At 56.1% G+C, this 5,000-nt stretch overlaps 3 non-coding genes across 3 annotated transcripts in view; all 3 read right to left on the reverse strand.

Annotated features, from left to right (window-relative positions):
* LOC126311096 (large subunit ribosomal RNA) overlaps nucleotides 1-365 on the reverse strand; it is a 4,222-nt gene extending 3,857 nt beyond the window's left edge. The window contains exon 1 of the ribosomal RNA XR_007554394.1: nucleotides 1-365. This exon is cut by the window's left edge and continues 3,857 nt beyond it. This is a non-coding gene — a ribosomal RNA (large subunit ribosomal RNA).
* A 188-nt stretch (nucleotides 366-553) lies between these two features.
* LOC126311138 (5.8S ribosomal RNA) lies at nucleotides 554-708 on the reverse strand. Its single transcript, XR_007554424.1, has one exon. It is a non-coding gene; the product is annotated as a 5.8S ribosomal RNA (ribosomal RNA).
* A 355-nt stretch (nucleotides 709-1,063) lies between these two features.
* LOC126311169 (small subunit ribosomal RNA) lies at nucleotides 1,064-2,956 on the reverse strand. The gene has a single exon (XR_007554452.1). It is a non-coding gene; the product is annotated as a small subunit ribosomal RNA (ribosomal RNA).
* Nucleotides 2,957-5,000: the final 2,044 nt, after the last annotated feature.

The following is a 5,000-nucleotide window of genomic DNA, read 5'->3' on the forward strand; positions in this document are numbered from 1 at the left end:
ACTTGTTCGCTATCGGTCTCGTGGTCATATTTAGTCTCAGATGGAGTTTACCACCCACTTGGAGCTGCACTCTCAAGCAACCCGACTCGAAGGAGAGGTCCCGCCGACGCTCGCACCGGCCGCTACGGGCCTGGCACCCTCTACGGGCCGTGGCCTCATTCAAGTTGGACTTGGGCTCGGCGCGAGGCGTCGGGGTAGTGGACCCTCCCGAACACCACATGCCACGACAGGCGGCAGCCTGCGGGGTTCGGTGCTGGACTCTTCCCTGTTCGCTCGCCGCTACTGGGGGAATCCTTGTTAGTTTCTTTTCCTCCGCTTAGTAATATGCTTAAATTCAGCGGGTAGTCTCGCCTGCTCTGAGGTCGTTGTACGAGGTGTCGCACGCCACACCGCCAGCCGGCTGTGCACGCTACCGAGAAAGCACCGGTATGCGAACCGCCAGGCGACGGGCGCGCATCGCACGTTTAAGGAGACGCGGCCGGCCACACAGGCGACCACGACACTCCCAGGCGCCCGAAGCGGGACAAACGCCGCGCGCTTCAGTATACGTAGCCGACCCTCAGCCAGACGTGGCCCGGGAACGGAATCCATGGACCGCAATGTGCGTTCGAAACGTCGATGTTCATGTGTCCTGCAGTTCACATGTCGACGCGCAATTTGCTGCGTTCTTCATCGACCCACGAGCCGAGTGATCCACCGTCCTGGGTGATCTTTATCTTTTCAGTTCTCCACCGTCTCTTTCAAGACAGTTGCAGAGGCGGGACTGAGGCGTTTGACGGCCCCTGTTCCATTACTTTGTGTCCAACGGCCTGACGGCCGATGGGCGTCGTACGGCTCCACACCGGAGCGGACAGGCACTCGGGCGAAAGTCATTCAAAACCGGCGCCAGGCGCCAGGTGCCGCAGGCCAGCCGCTCCAGAGCTTCAGCGCCCGTACCACACAACAACACTTGCGCTAGTTTTGAGAGGCACGCGTGGTTCCGCACGCGGCGCACGGCTACTGCCGTACAGGTAGCGTGTTGCGCGACACGACACGCACATCGAAAGACATGCAGTCTAGTCGGTAATGATCCTTCCGCAGGTTCACCTACGGAAACCTTGTTACGACTTTTACTTCCTCTAAATGATCAAGTTTGGTCATCTTTCCGGTAGCATCGGCAACGACAGAGTCGATGCCGCGTACCAGTCCGAAGACCTCACTAAATCATTCAATCGGTAGTAGCGACGGGCGGTGTGTACAAAGGGCAGGGACGTAATCAACGCGAGCTTATGACTCGCGCTTACTGGGAATTCCTCGTTCATGGGGAACAATTGCAAGCCCCAATCCCTAGCACGAAGGAGGTTCAGCGGGTTACCCCGACCTTTCGGCCTAGGAAGACACGCTGATTCCTTCAGTGTAGCGCGCGTGCGGCCCAGAACATCTAAGGGCATCACAGACCTGTTATTGCTCAATCTCGTGCGGCTAGAAGCCGCCTGTCCCTCTAAGAAGAAAAGTAATCGCTGACAGCACGAAGGATGTCACGCGACTAGTTAGCAGGCTAGAGTCTCGTTCGTTATCGGAATTAACCAGACAAATCGCTCCACCAACTAAGAACGGCCATGCACCACCACCCACCGAATCAAGAAAGAGCTATCAATCTGTCAATCCTTCCGGTGTCCGGGCCTGGTGAGGTTTCCCGTGTTGAGTCAAATTAAGCCGCAGGCTCCACTCCTGGTGGTGCCCTTCCGTCAATTCCTTTAAGTTTCAGCTTTGCAACCATACTTCCCCCGGAACCCAAAAGCTTTGGTTTCCCGGAGGCTGCCCGCCGAGTCATCGGAGGAACTGCGGCGGATCGCTGGCTGGCATCGTTTATGGTTAGAACTAGGGCGGTATCTGATCGCCTTCGAACCTCTAACTTTCGTTCTTGATTAATGAAAACATACTTGGCAAATGCTTTCGCTTCTGTTCGTCTTGCGACGATCCAAGAATTTCACCTCTAACGTCGCAATACGAATGCCCCCGCCTGTCCCTATTAATCATTACCTCGGGTTCCGAAAACCAACAAAATAGAACCGAGGTCCTATTCCATTATTCCATGCACACAGTATTCAGGCGGGCTTGCCTGCTTTAAGCACTCTAATTTGTTCAAAGTAAACGTGCCGGCCCACCGAGACACTCAACTAAGAGCACCCTGGTAGGATTTCAACGGGGTCCGCCTCGGGACGCGCAAGCACGCCTTCGGCTCGCCCCACCGGCAGGACGTCCCACGATACATGCCAGTTAAACACCGACGGGCGGTGAACCAACAGCGTGGGACACAAATCCAACTACGAGCTTTTTAACCGCAACAACTTTAATATACGCTATTGGAGCTGGAATTACCGCGGCTGCTGGCACCAGACTTGCCCTCCAATAGATACTCGTTAAAGGATTTAAAGTGTACTCATTCCGATTACGGGGCCTCGGATGAGTCCCGTATCGTTATTTTTCGTCACTACCTCCCCGTGCCGGGAGTGGGTAATTTGCGCGCCTGCTGCCTTCCTTGGATGTGGTAGCCGTTTCTCAGGCTCCCTCTCCGGAATCGAACCCTGATTCCCCGTTACCCGTTACAACCATGGTAGGCGCAGAACCTACCATCGACAGTTGATAAGGCAGACATTTGAAAGATGCGTCGCCGGTACGAGGACCGTGCGATCAGCCCAAAGTTATTCAGAGTCACCAAGGCAAACGGACCAGACGAGCCAATCCGATTGGTTTTGATCTAATAAAAGCGTCCCTTCCATCTCTGGTCGGGACTCTGTTTGCATGTATTAGCTCTAGAATTACCACAGTTATCCAAGTAACGTGGGTACGATCTAAGGAACCATAACTGATTTAATGAGCCATTCGCGGTTTCACCTTAATGCGGCTTGTACTGAGACATGCATGGCTTAATCTTTGAGACAAGCATATGACTACTGGCAGGATCAACCAGGGAGCTGCGTCAACGAGAGCTGAGCAGCCGGCCGCCCGGGAGTGTGTCCCGAGGGCCCGCGCGAACACGCAAGCGTCCGCTCAATTATTCTGCAAACAGGAGGAGGCTGAGCTCCCCTGCACGATACACCTCGAAACCCTCTCAGGTCCCGGCGGCGCGCAGCGCCGTCCTAAGTACTTGGTCGGGTTCGAGAGAGGCGCAATCGCCCGGAGATAGGCGAGTAGACGCTTTCAGTGCGAACACCCGTGCTCCCAACTGAGCTTGCCGCTGCCGACAGAGGCCCGGGAGCGTGCTGTCGTGGCATTGCCGGCGGGAAACAACACGCGCCACCTACGGTGACCGGCAGCTCCAACGCCAGCGCCACAGAAGGGCAAAGCCCCACTTGGGTGCAGAAGCGAACTCTCCCAGCACAGCGCACGCGCCAACACGTCCGCAGAGCTGCGATACAAACCACCTGCGAGAACCGCTGGGGGCGACCGAGCAGCAGACGGCGTCGCGACGCCGAGTGCCGGGCGGCGGCGCATCCTCAACGCACACAGTCCGCAATCGGACCAGCACACTGCAGATGTCCACCGCGCTTCGCACCGGGCTCGGCAGAACCCACTTTGGCCGCCTGGCGCCGCGCGCAGGGTGCGCCGGCGCATAGCTGGGACGCCAGCCGGGCCCGTCGGCCGGCGCTCCTGCCACTGGGCGCCCCCCACCAGCCGGCTGTAGTGCGTGCGCTCACGCAGCGCGCGGCCAGCACGCCGGGCGGCCCCCCCTCACCGGCCGGGGACTGTCCCGCCAAGCCACAGCCTCGTATCGCTTCATACCCACATGGCCAACTCAGGTTCGGGGGCATGGCGGGTACCGCCGAAACAAGCGGTTCACAGATGTACCGATCGTCGCTATCACCGATGCACCTGCAGCGCGAACAACCGCTCAACAACTGATTTCCAGTTCATTTGCGGATCTTTGGCAGCAAACGTATACGTCAATCTACATTTGCGAAATCTACGATTCTGGCATGCCTGCATGTTATGTGTCACGACACGCTACATCAGCCCACATACACACTGCGGCATGTACACGAGAGAACACGTGGAAGATGGTCCGCGCACGTGTGCAATGTCCCTTGCGCGGTCGACTGTCAACCGGCCTCTGTAGCATGTCGCAGATGTGGAACGCGGTCCACCGTGCTATCATGTTGTGTGGGGCAATACGATTAAATAGGAAAACCCTCGTCGCTACATCAACAGACGGCTCACGCTGATTCCCGGCAGAGGGAGGAGGGGGGGGGGGGGGGGCCAACATGCAATACTTTCGTCCGTACCTACTTACCACATGTCTGTACGGCGTACAACAGTGCAATCTCGCTGTAATGGGGAGACGAGACAAGTAGCATCGTGCACAACATATGGCCCTTATGATTCGCCATTGTAGGGCGCAGCCGGTGTACGGTCAAGCATGTGCCACATTATGTCACTCAGTACGTAACGACGGATGATCAGTGTGGGTTACGCGTACATCAGCGGACAGTCCACACAGGCCGTACCACAACGTACACTGACTGCATCGACAACCGAATGCAACTGAACAGCTGCAAGGCTCATTTCACAAACAAACGCCTGACCGACCAGCTTGGAAGGGCAGGAGGGGAGGGCGATATTCGTTCTGTAGCGGTACACCCTTCCAGTGGTTAGCGGGACTGTGTAGAAAGTACGCAACACTCGAAAGACCTTTATGTGAGGGTACGCACCATGGCATCAAGAAATACACATGACACCAGAGGATCCAAGCAGTGAACTATGTTCAGAGGGTTGCTGTTAGGCAAAGCTACATTCCTGTGACGTTACATGTGACAGTTAAGGTGCAGTGTAAGTTAGGTTAAGGTGCAGTGTAAGTTAGGTTAAGGTGCAGTGTAAGTTAGGTTAAGGTGCAGTGTAACTTAGGTTAAGGTGCAGTGTAACTTAGGTTAAGGTGCAGTGTAAGTTAGGTTAAGGTGCAGTGTAACTTAGGTTAAGGTGCAGTGTAACTTAGGTTAAGGTGCAGTGTAACTTAGGTTAAG

This window comes from Schistocerca gregaria, unplaced genomic scaffold (genome assembly GCF_023897955.1).
Source record: "Schistocerca gregaria isolate iqSchGreg1 unplaced genomic scaffold, iqSchGreg1.2 ptg000398l, whole genome shotgun sequence".
NCBI lineage: Eukaryota > Metazoa > Arthropoda > Insecta > Orthoptera > Acrididae > Schistocerca > Schistocerca gregaria.